At 45.1% G+C, this 13242-nt stretch overlaps 1 long non-coding RNA gene across 1 annotated transcript in view; it reads right to left on the bottom strand.

The window, feature by feature from the left end:
- The window catches only part of LOC138569823 (uncharacterized), a 231970-nt gene extending 219222 nt beyond the window's left edge, over positions 1-12748 (bottom strand). The window contains exon 1 of the long non-coding RNA XR_011303339.1: positions 12664-12748. This is a non-coding gene — a long non-coding RNA (uncharacterized lncRNA). The remainder of the gene's footprint in view (positions 1-12663) is intronic.
- Between the last annotated feature and the right edge of the window lie 494 nt (positions 12749-13242).

The raw sequence follows: 13242 nt of genomic DNA, 5'->3' as shown, positions 1-13242 counted from the left end.
TGTTATGTGTGTGTGGGGAAAAACACTCAGAATAGTAACTCACGCTCTCTTTGCATCATTGAACTGCTCCTGTTACCGGACCTGAGAATGTGCAGGCAGGAGGCCAGCACTCACCCCAGAGATAAGTCTCTCTTTTGCTCGTCTTGGAGCCATTTTGTACAATGTGCATGAAGTACATGGTTTCTCTGAGTATGTGTAATTGTCAATAGTTGTATTTTGTATTTTCACTACTTTCCCTTGCCCATCCACCTCCCCTCTCCTGACCCTCTTTCCGGTTATCCTAAATACTGATGCCTATCCAACCAACGGATCCCTAACCCTCTTTCCCGCTGGGGTCTTGGAGGCCTGCGTAAATTTTACCTTGCAGGCACCCAGACCGCGGAGGGGGTGGTTGGTTTGTGCCACTCCTGCACCTGGAGATCGGAGCTGTGACACAACCCATCAGTTGTTGCATCCTCATTGATTGTTGTGTACTGAAATTGCTCCCCATCCTGTTGAACCATTGTTCAACTGTGCTACCTTGGTAGTTATTCCATCATTCTGCTTGGACATGTGCTCGGCCATATTCAGTGACTTCAGATCATTTAGTGGAGACTCTTCCAGGTTTTTTCTGTGGCTACAGGCTTTTTCCCAGTTTTGGGGGTTTGGCTCCTTGGAGTTCTCTGCGATTTGGTATTTTTACCAGTCAAGGTGTCCTCTGAGGGGGCTGGACCCTATTTACACGAAAGGTGGAACAATGAAACCAAGGGGTAGGGGGATCCTGAAGCCAGGTAGACTAGAAATAAGAAGCCAACGGACCACAGACACAGTTCTTCTGAAGGTCATGGTGATGTGTAAATGAGGGAGGGACTTTTGTTGTAGGACAGTACATTTGGGCTACAGTGTTTGGGCACTCTCTGACATTGGCATTGTGAGGTACTATGTACATGATGTGTTCTGCTGGTCAATGGCTGTTCCTGTGTTGTGTTTACTTTTCAGGAGTCAGGGGATTGTTGTGGTTTGACATACTTGGGTGTACACATGGCCAATGTTCACATGTGATGTGTACAGGACACTGAGGGTCACTAGATTTCACATGCATGTATTGAGTGCATGTCCCTACTGACACACACACTTACACAATGCTCCGCCACACATACAACCACCCTTCCATACACACACATACACACAGATTGCCTTCTGTGGCATGCTGTGTCCCTGCAGCGCATGATCACTTACCATTTGGGGTTGTGTACTTGCATCAATAGGTTATTTTTGTTGCTTGTCCTTTTTATATGATGCTCAAGGTGCATCTCCAACACAATGGCTGCTTACTGTGTTGTGTGCTGAGCAGTGTTGCAGGACACACACAGCACACGGGATTGGGATTTGCGGATTTGGCTTGGCCAATGTGCATGCACATGTATATGACTTTGTATGTGTGGAAGGTTGTTGGTCAGTCATTTCATCTGATTCCATGCAAGGTGTGATTGTGTCAGGCCTCTTTCCATATATCATGTGTCCCTTTGTATCTAATTGGTCACGTGTTGTGCTTTTGGTTTGCTCTTTTGCTGTTGTATACCATGTCATGGTGTGGCGGACAAGGGTGATGTGGGTTGGGAGAGTTTGGGTGACATACCACTGATTGTCGTGGCCTGTTTTGCAGGGGGGCGGTGTGATATACACCTTGCATGTGTTACTTTTGGTCACACAGGATTGGTTATGTTTAAGTAACTAGGGATGCACACAATGTGGCACTTCTGTGGCAACATTCTCAGGGTGATAAGGTTGTGGCAGTTGCCTGTCTCTTTGTCATCATCGATTGTCACCTGGTATGTGCCAGGCCTGTGTGCACTCCGCAGGGGTGGGAGTTTAGGTGAAAAATGTGGCCACAAGCTGGGTCCGGGCTGCCTCGCCACGTGCCCTTTCCCCTTCCATGGGCAGCACCTGTGGTTGGGGATGTGGGGGCACCACCATGTCCACCGGTACGCCCTGCCGTGTTGCACCATTGTGCAGGACACATGCTGCCACAATGATCCTGCACACTACTGGGGGTGCATATAGTAGCTGCCCGCCAGAGCGGTCAAGGGAGCAGAAGCGTGACTTGAGCACTCCGAATGTGCGCTCCACTATGCCCCTAGTTGCAATATGGGCAGCGTTGTATCTTACCTGTGGTGGGGTGGTGGGGTGGGGTTCCGTATTGGCGTCATGATGTGGTTGCTCAGAAGGTAAGCACTGTCCCCTGGGGAGGTGTGAGGATGGTTGTCATTAGTTGGGTTTGTGTATCTGTCTGTGTGTGACATGCATTCATGTGCACAGACATTTGTACTCACCAATAAGCCATGTGTCACCAAGCTTCCCATCTTCCAGGTCCCGGCTCAGGGCAGACATTCTGTATATAAATAATAATATTTAATAATTTGGCATTTTATATAGTGCTACGAACCCTCAGTTATCTGAGCACTGCTGATTATTACCCACGGTGTGTGGTGCTCCTTTATCGACCTCGGAAGGATGAAAGGCTGTGTTTGGCCCCGCCGGGACTCGAACCTGCAGGCTGTGCACGGATGTCAAAGCGAGCGCTCTACTCGCTGTGCCACTTGACCGGCTATGAAATATGAAACTGTCATGGGTAGACCCAGGATAGTTTGCATAGACAGAGGTGATGATTCCATGGGCATCGCATACAACCTGTACGTTGATGGAATGCCAGTGCTTGTGGGTGTGATAGATGTGCTCAGTGGCCCTAGGTGGACGTAAGACGACATGGGTGCAATCTATGTGTCGGAAATACGAACTGGGGCAAGCCCAGACGGCTATATCAGAGGAAATGAGTATAAAAATACAGTACCCAGTAGGCTTTGGGGGCGAATGTAGTTGTTCCAGACTCGCGCCACTAGCCAGCTGCATGTAATTGGGGTGTTTACTAAACCGGCGGTCACAGCGTTTCACTCTCGGAGGAAGGATGCAGGAGAGATCGTCATTTTGCTTGGAGTCACGCTGCGGTCTGCGGTAGCAGTTCGAGTGGAGACACCGTTTGTAACCGAACACACTGAACCCTTTCTACATGGTGTGACGATTCGTGCATCAGTGGTTTCCTCGGCAGTGGACGTCTTGTTCACGGAGGTTGAGGGCGCTACTACTGGAAGTCCAGGTGTGCTCACCAGGCACCCGGACAACAAGATAAGTGCTTCCGTTTTCCGTTACATGTTTATTCCACGAGGATGTCCAATTCCATTCCTTGTTGGAAGTGTTTAAGTTTGGAGTGGGCGTGGTACATGAACGCTACGCTCACTCTTGGGTCTATGATTGGCAATAGACCTTTGCCTTAAGTGTGATTGTATGCAGATATATATATATATATATATATATATATATATATATATATATAATTACCAGGGACTTCGCATTTTCATGCTCGGAGTACCTAAATGACTGTGCAAATAGCCCGGACCATGGGTACCATTCTCTGAATTCAGAGTGCAGAGTTCTGTCCTCAGTTGGCTGCACTTTATGTTGTTATGTTGCTTGCCTTCCCTTCGGGCCATGTGTTCATGTCTATTTCATATGGGAGCAGTTCCCTTGTTTGTGTCATGCCGCTTACTGCTTATATGTGTTCATGCCAAAGCTCATGTACTATGTTAAGCAATTACGTTTATATGCATATTCAGGAAGAGTTCTTGCGAGTCTGTAGTAGGTGGTGTTCAGGATCAGGGATACAGACTGGTGATAAGGTGTACGTAGGAATTGTGAATTGCATGTTGTCTCCCCTTGTTTCCTTTGTCAATCCACCCACTTTCCCTAACTTCGTCTTCCCCCATTGGCTGCCACGTGGTTATCTGTTATATACTATTCAGACGCCAGTGCCAACCAGAGTGGGAGGGTCGATCTATTCGGCTTCTGTGGTTCAAGAGAGGGGGTCGATCCCCTATCATCCCTTACGGTTTTGACAAAATTATCAGCCCCCTATTGGAGTAATTGAACCACCCAGGCCAAATGGATTTGAATCCTCCCTCTTTAGCAGAAGTGCTAAAGGCTTTGTAGGAGATTCAAGGGGAACTGTCACATGCAAGACAAGAGTCAGACATTTTGAAAGCTCAGGTGCAAGGTTTGGTAGCTCAGAGGACTCCCTTGGAGACTGCCGGTCCATCCAGAGGGAGTAGTGCCGAAAGCATGTCCACAGTGATAGTACAGCTGCCAAGTAGTGTACCTTTGGCGGCCCCAGAACAATTTTCTGGTGACCCCAGGAAGTTTATGACATTCTTAACACAATGCAGATTACATTTTTTGTGTAAACCTTCGGCCTTTGAATCCATTCAGGCCAGAACCGCATTTGTAATCTCATATCTAACAGGGGATGCTGCAGCCTGGGCCATGCCATTAGTACAAAAAGACAACCCATTATTGTATAACTAGGATGGGTTCTTGGCAGAATTTGGATGACTGTTTGATCGAAGAGAAATTTCTTCGGCCCAAGATAAGGAATTACTGGCATTAAAACAGGGAACGCGAGATTAGGTATCTTAGGTCACTCAGTTTAACAGATTAGTAATAGAAACAGATTGGCCAGAGAATAAGCAGACTGTATTGTTTTATCAGGGATTGAGAGAAGAACTAAAAGATGCTATGGCACAAGTCGAACCACAACCTGCCTCGTGTACCTCTATGATTGATTTGGCATTGAGATTAGATCACTGTATAAATGAGGGAAAGGGAGACAAGAAGACACCCGAGGTGGTACCTTTTGCACGATTAGACAAGGGTAGTGTAGAGGCCTGAGGAGTAATGAAGGCGAGCCGATGCAATTTGGGGGAGTCAGGGGCCCATTGTCAGTGGCAGAAAAAGAACAACGCAAGGCTAATAATCTATGCTTGTATTGCGGAAAACAAGGTCATTATATCAGAACATGTCCCAACACACCCAAGAGAGGAATGAAAAATGAAGGGAACAAGGTGGAGGCGGGAAAAGGATTGGGCCGGCCGTAGGGGGAACTCCGGTGTCAGGCCCTATTTTCAACAAGTTCCCCAGTTGGGCAGCAAATACGGTAGCAAAGAATAATTCTCATGTATACTTATTGGTAACATTATTATTTGCTTGTACAAAACAATTGGTGTCAGCAATGGTGGATTCAAGCGCTACAGGGAATTTTGTGGACATCAGTTTGGCCAAGAGGTTGGGTTTACCTTTGAGAGAGAAAGTGCAGGTGGAAAGGGTACAGTCGGTAGATGGGTCTCCCTTGATTTCGGGTCCTATTTGCCAACAAACTGAACCACTTCAGATGCGGTGTGGATCAGGCCATGTAGAAGAGATTGTGTTTGACCTGAGAGCAGCACCTCAGTTTGGACTTATTCTAGGTATGCCCTGGTTGGTAAAGCATAACCCTAGTATTAATTGGGTCACGAGAGAGGTGAAGTTTGAAAAGACAGTATGTGGAGAACATTTGGAGGAAGAAATTGGTCCAGCTCTGTTTTTAGCAGATCAAGCATTTGACATTCAAAAGGTGGTTTCTGTAGTTGCTGGTATTCCAGAACCATACATGGAGTTCGCCGGGGTGTTTGACAAAGGGAGAGCTGAAAGGCTGCACCCTCATTGTGTGATTGAATTGGAACCTGGGGCCAAGTTACCATGTAGCCACATTTAGGCATTAACCGAGAAGGAGAATCAACATTTAAGAGAATATTTGGATGATATGTTGAAAAAAGGCATTATTAGGCATTCTACTTCTCCTGTCTCATCACCTTTATTTTTTGTGCCGAAGAAAGCGGGTACACTCAGAACCTGCATTGATTACAGAGCCTTGAACAAAGTAACCATAAAAAACAGATATCCATTACCATTGATTTCAGTACTGCTGGATCAGGTAAAATCAGCAGTAGTATACACGAAATTGGATTTGAGAGGTGCATATCATTTAATTTGTGTTAAGGGGGGAGATGAGTGGAAGAATGCTTTCAGGACGAAGTTTGGTTTGTTTGAGTATTTGGTAATGCCTTTTTGGTTTGTGTAATGTCCCTGCGGCGTTTCAATACTTTATGCAGGAAGTGTTGAGTGAGTTTTTTGACATCTTTGTTATTGTTTATATTGATGATATTTTGATTTATTCATCTTCTGAGGCTCAACATCGAGATCATGTGAGAGCCGTGTTGAAAAAAAATTGCAGGACTACGAGTTGTGTGTTAAATTGGAAAAATGTGAATCCAATACCAAAAAGGTGGAATTCTTGGGATTCATATTAACACCTTTGGGTATCGTAATGGACATGAAAAAGGTACAAGCAGTTTTGGAGTGCCCAGTACCTAAATGTGTCAAAGACATTCAAGTCATTTTTGGGGTTTGCCAATTTTTACAGACGATTCACTGAATTTTTCTCAAATGGTTACTCCAATTACTAAATTGTTTAAAAAATCATCAGGGTTCTGTTGGTCTCCAGAAGCAGAGAAGGCATTCCAAGAATTGAAAGACGCATTCACGTCTGCTCCCGTGTTGAGACATCCAGATTCAGAAAGACCTTATCAAGTGGAGACAGACGCCTCTAACGTTGCAGTGGGGGCTGTGTTGTCTCAACAGGATGCGGAAGGCATTTGGTATCCAGTTGCATTTTATTCAAGAAAGCTAACCAGTTGTGAGCAAAACTATTCCATTACTGATAAGGAACTGTTGGCTATTAGAGCGGCATTTTTGGAGTGGAGGCATTATTTGTTGGGGTCAAAATATCAAGTGGTGGTCCTGACAGATTATAAAAATCTACAATATTTTAAAACAGCACATACCCTCAGCCAGAGACAATTGCGCTGGTCTCAATACTTCAATGAATTCGATTTATTGGTAACTTTTAGGCCAGGAAACAAAAATGGTAAGGCCGATGCATTGTCCAGGCAACAACATTCAGAAAACATGGTGACAGAAGTAGGAACTATCCTGCTAGTGGAAAGAGTGGTAGGAGCCATCACTAATGGGTTGTTGCAGCAATTAAAACAAGAGATGAGGAAACAAAAAAGAGTGGACAATGGGGGCAGAAAGGATCACTAGAAACTGTCAGAGATGGTCTTCTGTACTACGCAGGGAAGTTATATTTGTTGACTCCTTGCAGACAAAGGCATTACACTGGTGCCATAACTCACCATTGGCTGGACATTCTGGGGGGAAAAAAGACACAGGAGATGTTAGAAAGGTATTTTTGGTGGCCCACTTTGAGACGAGATACCATAAAATACATTCAAGGATGTGAGACGTGCATACGTAGTAAGACTGATCATGTAAAGAAAGCAGGATTACTGCAACCACTGCCTACCCTGGAAAAGATTTGGTCTCATATTTCAATGGATCTTATAACTGACTTGCCTCCTGACAACAAATATGATACTATTTGGGTAACAGTACATTATTTGTCCAAACAAGCCCATTTTGTACCTTGCTGGGGAATCCCTGGAGCGGGTGAAATGGCGAAATTATTTCTGCAACACATTGTTAGGTTACATGGATTGCCTTAAAGCATTGTGTCTGACAGAGGTTCGCAGTTTACCTCCAAATTCTGGAGGGCCTTTTGTCAATTATTGGGCATATAGTGTGCATTGTCTACCAGTTACCATCCTCAGACTGATGGGCAAACGGAGAGGGTAAATCAAACTTTGGAGAAGTATTTACGATGTTACTTGCATGAAGAAATAGACTCATAGGTGCAAGCTTTGTGGTTAGCAGAGTTCACTTATAACAATACCGAGCATGCTTCCTTGGGCATGGCCCCTAATGAATGTTTATATGGACAGGTACAAAATATGTTGCCCGAACGGCTACCAGAGGTGGAAACATTGCCAGTATTGCAGGAAAGAAAAGAGTGGCTTATGACTATTAGAAAAAGGGCTAGAGATAATTTGCAACAAGCAAAAGAGGAATACAAGAGACAAGCAGATAAAAGATGCGAGGCACCTAGCTATAATGTAGGTGACAGAGTTTGGTTATCTGCACGCAATTTACCCATGGTGGGGTCTCGTAAATTTGCACCAAGATTTATCGGTCCCTATGAAATTGTAAAATGTATGTCAACAGTGGCTGTTAAATTGAAATTGCCTGCTACATTAAAGATACATCCTGTGTTTCATGTGTCTCTCCTTAAACCCGCAGTCCCTGGGACACGTGTAAAGAGGCCTCCTGCTATTATTAAGGGAGAACAGACTGAATACAAAGTCAAGAAAATCCTTGATTCCAGACGAAGACACCAAACATTATGGTACCTAATTCAATGGACAGGGTACGGCCTGGAAGACTGGTCATGGGAGCCGGCTAGTTCAGTTCATGCCCCACGTTTGGTAAGACAGTTCCATGCACGTCATCCTGAAAAAGCAGGTCCCGGGAAGAGTCCTGGGAGAGGAGGTACTGTCAGAAATACAAACTGGGGCAACCCCAGACGGCTATATCAGAGGAAATGAGTATAAAACTACAGTACCCAGTATGCTTTGGGGGCGAATGTAGTTGTTCCAGACTCCCGCCACTAGCCAGCTACATGTAATTGGGGTGTTTACTGAACCACCGGCCGCCCGTGCACGGGTGCTGATAATTGTTGATTATATAGCGCGGGCGGTCACAGGGTTTCGCTCTCGGAGGAAGGATGCAGGAGAGATCGCCATTTTGCTTGGAGTACCGCTGCAGTCCGCAGTAGCAGTTCGAGTGGAGACACGGTTTGTAACCGAACATGCTGAACCCTTTCTACATGGTGTGACGATTCATGCATCAGTGGTTTTCTTCGGCAGTGGACGTCTCGTTCATGGAGGTTGAAGGCGCTACTACTGGAAGTCCGGGTGCGCTCACGAGGCACCTGGACAACAAGATAAGTGCTTCTGTTTTCTGTTACATGTTTAGTCCACGAGGGTGTCCAATTCCATTCCTTGTTGGAAGTGTTTAAGTTTGGAGTGGACGTGGTACATGAACGCTTCGCTCACTCTTGGGTCTATGATTGGCAATAGACCTTTGCCTTAAGTGTGACTTCACGTTTTCATGCTTGGAGTACCTAAATGACTGTGCAAATAGCCCGGACCATGGGTACCATTCTCTGAATTCAGAGTGCAGAGTTCTGTCCTCAGTTGGCTGCAGTTTATGTTGTTATGTTGCTTGCCTGCCCTTCGGGCCATGTGTTCATGTCTATTTCATATGGGAGCAGTTCCCTTGTTTGTGTCATTATGCTTACTGCTTATATGTGTTCATGCCAAAGCTGATGTACTATGTTAAGCAATTAGGTTTATATGCATATTCAGGTAGAGTTCTTGTGAGTCTGTAGTAGGTGGTGTTCAGGATCAGGGATACAGACTGGTGATAAGGTGTACGTAGGAATTGTGAATTGTATGTTGTCTCCCCTCCTTTCCTTTGTCAATCCACCCCCTTTCCCTAACTCCATCTCCCCCCATTGGCTGCCACGTGGTTATCTGTTATATACTATTCAGATGCCTGTGCCAACCACGGTGGGAGGTTCGATCTATTCGGCTTCTGTGGTTGGGAAGGGGGGGGTTGATCCCCTATCATCCCTTACGGTTTTGACACTATGGCACCGAGCACTTTGGGGAAGTGTGCCACCCTGTAAAAGTCCTGGACCACGGCCTACCTTTCTGCGGGTGTTCTGGGCATGTATATGTGCCTGCAGACTGGGGGCAGGCAGTCATGATTGCCAACACCTGGTGTATGCAGCGTGACTGTGTGGCCTGTGAGACACCCCCAACTATGGCAGTTGTCCGCTGAAATGACACAGTGGTCAAAAAATGCAGGATATTGAGCACCTTTTCCAAGGGGCTCAGTGCTTGGGAGCACAAGGTGGGTGATGTGAGGTGATCCTCCCACTCAGTGACCAGCTCTAGGATGATACAAGGTGGAAACCTATACATGCCATAGACCTGGTCATCAGACATCCCAAAAAGGCTGGTCCTGGGCAAAAAAATGCAGGGCCTGGCTCTCCTCCTCCTCCTGCGGTGTCCCAAGATCAGTGCTGCGAGAAATGGGACATTCATCATAGCTGTATATATGTGTTTGTTGTTTGCATGCACTTTTATACTGCGCGGGGACGCTTCCACCTGCCTTTGTGTGGCGGACGTGTTTACGCCTCTGCGTGTCTTTTGGCGTGCATGGGTTTCCCGTATTCGATTCCATGAATACATGTTGTTTGTGCGCGTGTGGGCGTTCTGTGTATTTCCCAGAAGAACTTCCCCAGTTACGCCTTCCTTTTCACGTGTTGTTCACCATTCCGCGTGTTCCAACCCCCTTTTTGGTGTGTGCACTACACGTTGTGCGATTTAGCTGTGCGCGTCACTCATGGCGTTCGGGATGTTGTAGTGACGTGTGCGCCCATGTGCCCCACCCACAGATTTGGCACACATCCCGGGGAAAACACGCGCAGGGCCTTCCATGAATCGCATGCGTGCGCTTGCTTTTTCATGCTTGCGCCAGCTTGCGCCACAAGTTTCGGCGCTCATTTGTTCCATGAATCAGCCTCTTTATCTTTTCTTTTATCACAGAGATTGAAAAAGAATGTTTGCTCCAATTACCCATGTCATTAAAGAACTGCATACAACCACAAACAGGCAAACAGTAAGTGTATCATGAATGGACTCAAACACCACAGCATAACACACCCATTCAAGCAAACATCTAACCATAGACCATAATCCAAAATGTTTGCTTCCATGGGTATTTTATGCTGCAGTGCTTGTTCCCAAACCCTATAATCTTGACTGCATTGCCTGACCAAAACTCTACATACAACCTCAACAAATGAAACAGTACACAAACATCCCCTAAGCAGCCCGCAGCATAACACACCCATAGAATCAAACACCTGGCAAATATCCACAACCCAAAAACATAACACATCCACCTCAAAACCTATCCACTTCAATCAACATTCTAAAAATAATTACAATGCTCTACTAACAACCCAAAACCAACATCATACTAAAGTAAAATAGCCAGTAGGGCGCCCAGTATTTAGTATGTCCGCGGACAACCACAGTGACCACGGACACAGCGACCACATCAAGGCCTCCTACCACCTAAACAAATACAGCATTTGACCCATCTCTTACTCCCCCACCCTCTCCAAGCACTCCTACACAACACAATCCCCAAAATTGGATTTATGCTCACTTCCACGCCGCGTTGTCCACGGATGTCCGCAGATCCAATATGGCGGGCGCATTGAAACAATGTGACGCACCTCGCGCTTCATCCGAGCCAATCAGAGAACACGTCAAGTGTCTGCGGACATGATGCAAGCCCATTAACCAATCGGTGTCCTGTCTGTGGAGCAAACAGGGAAGTGTGTCTGCGGAACGGACATAGATATCACACATTTTTTTAGACCTACTTTGGTCGTTTTAAAAGAAAACTACTGGACAGATTTTCATCGAATTTATATAAGCACGTTTTCAGAACCAAGCTGCAGCTCCTGCTGCAAATTTGGTGAAAGTCCATCCAGCGGTTTGGGCTGTAGACGCGACAGAATTTTTTTCTCCATTCAATCTATGGGAAAAAGAGAAATTTTGGGACACCCCCTATAACTTAGCACCCCCTACCCCCGGACCAAACCTCACCAAACTTTACTAAAAAATTCAGAGTGGGCCATATACTTATTTTGCAAAGTTCGGTGAGGATTTGTCCAGGGAGAGCAAAGTTATAAGCCGGCCAAAAGTGCTCTTCCTATGGGTTTAGCAACTTAACCATAACTACATGGCCGCTACTGCAGGCCATGTAATATATGTAATCGTTATATACATTTTATTCCAAAAGATAAAATGTACAGACATATCATGTTACTTCATTCCAAAAGATAAAATGAACAGACATACCATGTTATGCCATACATCAGGTCAGGCACGGAGGAGTGGAGGCAAGATGTATGGAGGAGGAGGAACAGAAAATGTTTTTGAAAAAAATGTAAAGGGGTCACTGGTTATAGTAACTGTCCGAATGCTCATGATTTTAAAATAAATGAATAGCACTTCAAATAGAATGTATTTTATTGCACTGCACCCAGTCTTTTATCGAACATGCCAAAGTCCAAGCATCTCTTTATTGTGAGTAAAAGTTAATTCATTCTGTGCGGCCACGTGATTAATGGGAACCGCATTCCCTTAAAGTTGTTAGTAAAATCTCCACCAGTGTTGTGCTGTTAAAAATGTAATCTATAAAGCATAAGCTTATCATACAGTCCCAAAAAAGTTCAATCGCTGGGTCTGGTTTCCGTGTTATCCAATGGTCTTGAATGGCCATGAATAATGTTGACTCTTGTAACAGTACTAAGAACGTCTGCTGTGCTGTATTTAAAAATAATAAATGAAAACATCGCTCGAGAGTAGTATTCATCTAAAAGAAAGAGTAGGTCTTGGCTGTATTCAGAGATATTTAAATTTAAAGTCTATCTCTAAAAAGACTTAGAATATAACTGCATGGTTAGACAGCAAAAAGTCTTGTTATGTGAAGCATTATGCTATAAATACGTCAGTAAACCGATGCCGAATTTTAACATTCACCCGATTTCTCACGAGAAAGATTGTCCCATTATAAATAGTTCTGAGTGAAACCATTTAAAACAGTTTACTGTTTATAGGTATGGAGCGGTCAACTAGAGTGCACATTCCCCGTATTAAACTCTGTCCTAAAAAAGAAACGCTTTACAGAGGAAAAGAGCATGCCTATATGGATTACCTGTTCTGGCATTTCTATGGGATTCATTCCCTGGCTGGATGTTCCTGGCTGTAGCCGTACCGATTCGAGTGCGAGAAACCGTCTGTTTCACTCCCTGCAAGGAAATGCAAAAGCGAAAATGGTTTCTCAGACGTGATGACGTCACGCGCGGGAGTGCACGTGACGTCAGTAGTAAACAAAGGACAAATACGCCATTCTGGTAGTATGACTTACAATGGCAATCACACTTTCCTGTTTCTCGCGAGTACACAGTTTCAGATGTGCACCAAAATAATACCAAGATACAGAACATCTAGGAAAGAAAATATTAGATTACGAGCACTATTTTCCTGCTTCAAAGAGAAATAAACTTGTAAATAAACCGAGATTTCTAAAAACCTTTTTTCTATAGCAATGGAAACATCATAGCTCTCAACCATTTGTGTCGCAAAGGCAGGTGAAAACGCCCGATTTTAATTTTGGAGGGCGAGAGGCCCATTAAAACGAATCGGCGTGCAGGATGCTTGGCCGGTGAGTCAGCTGTTTACGAGTCGGGTGACACCCGCCAAAAGCGTGTGAGTTGAGAGCTATGGGAAACAT

The sequence above is a fragment of the Ambystoma mexicanum genome, chromosome 2q (genome assembly GCF_040938575.1).
Source record: "Ambystoma mexicanum isolate Mex_15411 chromosome 2q, UKY_AmexF1_1, whole genome shotgun sequence".
Taxonomy (NCBI): domain Eukaryota; kingdom Metazoa; phylum Chordata; class Amphibia; order Caudata; family Ambystomatidae; genus Ambystoma; species Ambystoma mexicanum.
The sequence above is the reverse complement of the archived record's forward strand: the minus strand, read 5'-3'. Positions and strand labels throughout refer to the sequence as shown.